This window comes from Centruroides vittatus, unplaced genomic scaffold (assembly GCF_030686945.1).
Source record: "Centruroides vittatus isolate TY-2023 unplaced genomic scaffold, ASM3068694v2 contig_854, whole genome shotgun sequence".
NCBI lineage: Eukaryota > Metazoa > Arthropoda > Arachnida > Scorpiones > Buthidae > Centruroides > Centruroides vittatus.
The window spans coordinates 3,900,566-3,903,886 of record NW_027122558.1 but is presented as its reverse complement, the minus strand read 5'-3'; positions in this window follow the sequence as shown (position 1 = coordinate 3,903,886).

Below are 3,321 nucleotides of genomic sequence, written 5' to 3'. Positions count from 1 at the left end.
AGAAGAAAATAAAAAGAAAAGATTAAGAATGAGTAATACCATGTGTTGTGCGGGAGGAAGGCTCTTATGGGAGTCCGAGTTCACGTGTATAGAACGGCTTTGGCCGAGAAAGAGCGTGTCTTGAGAATGGACGGTGTATTATCCAGGAGCATTTTGAGATCGGTCCGATGGAGTGAAGTTTGTCTTTTTGTGGAAAAAATAAAAGAAGGGATGTAAAGAGAACAAAAAAAAGACAAATAAAGAAAGAAAAACTGAAGAAAAAATAAAAAATTTCTTAAAAATAAGAAACATCTGATATAAAACAAAAAAGGTAAAGCATCCGTTGAATTTGGGACAACAAGGAAAATAGCAGGTTCGAATTGACAACCCGTCCCAACTGTGGGCACGACGGTTCCCACCTTTAAATTACGGGGACACAAGTTTTCCTGGTTTTCCGAATCGTCCGATCAGCGGTCACATCGCCGACAGAAGGAATAATCGGGCGAGACTTAATAAGAGAGGAAGGCCTCATTCTGGATTACGCAAATAAGCGAATTACACTACCAAATGAAAAACCCATTCAGTTTTGTTCTTCGAAAAAGCCAAAGAAGACCAGACGTAGAAAAAATCTCCCGAGAACAAAGAAGAAGAATAACATCGAAGTTACAAACATCGCCTAATGTGTGAGTCAGCTTCCGCGAGAAGCGAATATAAAAAAAAGTCCGATCTCAACCTCCGGGCGATCATCGTCAGGAGAGACCGAGGACCGAATCAAGACCCGTTACCACCGACTCCCAAGGGATCTTACGGACTTCGTCGCCATTTATTCTCGGGTATTCATTCGTACTCTCTCTCTCTCTCTCCGACCTAGAAATCTTCTTCCGACTTTTTGCCCCTTTGTATCGGCCGAGACGAACGCTGACCGCTGTCCTCACGAGGCCGCTTACCCGTGAATTGTACGAATAGGCTTTCTAGCCCTAACTAATTGTCGCGTTTAATTGGAACGGGACAGCATCTAAGTTATTTTTAGTTTTGTGTCTGTTTTATTATTTTATTAAATGAGTATTTAGTTAAAATCCAGTTGTCCTCCTCGAGTACAACCCACACACTATCCCGACCTCATCCGCCCCTCCACTCGTGTAATCGCCATCCACTGACGCAGTGACGGACCCCGTAGGTCCCCGCCGGTAAGAGGTAGGAAGAAGCTCGCCGCTCTTTCCCTCCTCGTGTCTCACACGAATATTGTACTATCCCGACAGTCTTACAGGATGATTCTACACATCATTTTCCAATTCAACAGAAGATGCTAAAAAACAAGGAACTATAAAACAAATAATATAAGTAGTAAAGATACTACACCTAACTCTAATATAAATTATAACTCCAATTATGATAAACAGAAATGGCTAAAAAGACTAACTTGATAACAGCAGATTTATTAAGCTTAGAAGAAGAGAATAAACCGATCGCCAATTACCAGAGATTGTTAAGTAAACTAACAGAATGTAAATTTAAAAAATGCCACGCTTCTTCGAAACAAAGATACAAAAATGAATGGTTTGATAACGCTTGTTACTACTATAAAACTAAAAGACGGAACTGTTTAAATGTCTTCAGAAAAAGTAATACAAAAGAAGCATTAATGAATTATATTAAACGTTTATTAGAGCTAAAAAGTAACTATATTTATTGAATATTAATAAGAAACGAATAGAATCAAAAGATACTCGAGTCTTCTGGAAGCTAATTAATAATTTTCGAAAAAAGAGATTGGTGTTTCTCATACAAACAGGAATGAACTATGAGAGACGGTTCAATTATTTTAAGGACTTTTCTAAGGACTGCCTTATACAATCAAAGCAACATTTATACTGAATATTCGGTATCTCACCAAGTAAATCAAGATGAGTTAATAAGAGTAGACGAAGTTCAGAAACGACTTAAAAGATAAATCAACACCGGGATCAGAGGGAATCTCTAACTCATTTATTAAATTGTTACCCATTGAATTAATCCATTATCTAACCAGATTTTTTAATAAAATGTATTCTTATAGTTAAATACCAAAAAAGTGGAATGAAATTATATTTACAATGATTTTTATACAAGGAAATAGAAAAGATTCCTCTAAATATACACCAATAGAGTTATTGTCCGGGTTTCGAAAAATATTTACAGCAATTCTAGCAGAAAAATTCAAGAATTGGATAGAGGTAAATAACTGTAAAAATACAACACAATATGCATTCTACGCATTCGTTGAAAATGGGGGAACACTGACTGCCCTTTTTGTTCTATTGGCAACAGTTCAGCTACAATTGTTAATGTGAGACAAGCGGAGAGTCAGGGGTTAATCCTCGCCGACCACTTACTCTGCACGGGTTGGCAAAACCCGATCTCTTTGTCTTTGGATGGCTAGGAGGGCAAAAGTGAGGGGGAGGTGCGTCGGTAAGTCGACAGGCGGTTTGGATTGACAGGAGACGGGTTAACAAATAAAATATTTATTGATTATCTACATTAACAACAAAGTTGGTTACAAGGCTATGCATCTAAGACGTTACTCGATAAAATGCGATTATATGCGATCAAATATAAGTTTACAATTCTAATAAGGACAGCTATGCCTAAAGCTTAATTCTGTCTTCGGGGAGAGAGAGTTTACAGAGTTCTAACAGTTACCTGTATGCGAGATCGGACGGTAACCCGAAGTATGGCGGTCGTATGTCTTCTCCCACGCGGTTCCATTCTTTGATACGGAGATCAATGGGCACAAATATAAAAATAACTTCCGCGTGCAGACGCGCTCTAAGTTACCGGTGGCGCGAGCTTTTATAGTGTTAAAGTGTCAACCTTCCCACCTAACTGTTGATAGTTACTGCAGACCTCCGCTCCGTTTCTCCGCCAGGAGTTTTTTCTATCCGGGATTGTTTACAATAATTTTGAACAAAAAAATGAAAGTTTTCTTTCATTTACACAAATTTTTTCGCTAAAATCCGCGGTGTCGCACCATTCTTTGCTTTCTTTAAAATTATACGTGGAGTATAATTTTAATTTTAAAATTCTCTCTCTCTGTCGGAAAAAAAAAACATCATCGCGTGACATGTGCAATCGGCAGTTCCGACGCGTTTACAAATTTCATTGATGATTTACAAATGTCTTTGACCCGCTAACACGGCTTCCGTTGTGGTCGATTGTTAACCGTGGAAGTTCTCTCGTTCAAAGTCCTTCGATGTAGCTTCGGTGGTCTGTGTTTGTACAGTACACTGCGATGTGGGTCGTTGAATCGACGTCGGTCCCACCTTCCGGATGTCTTGCTACTGAATGTTCGAAGCATAAAGTTCA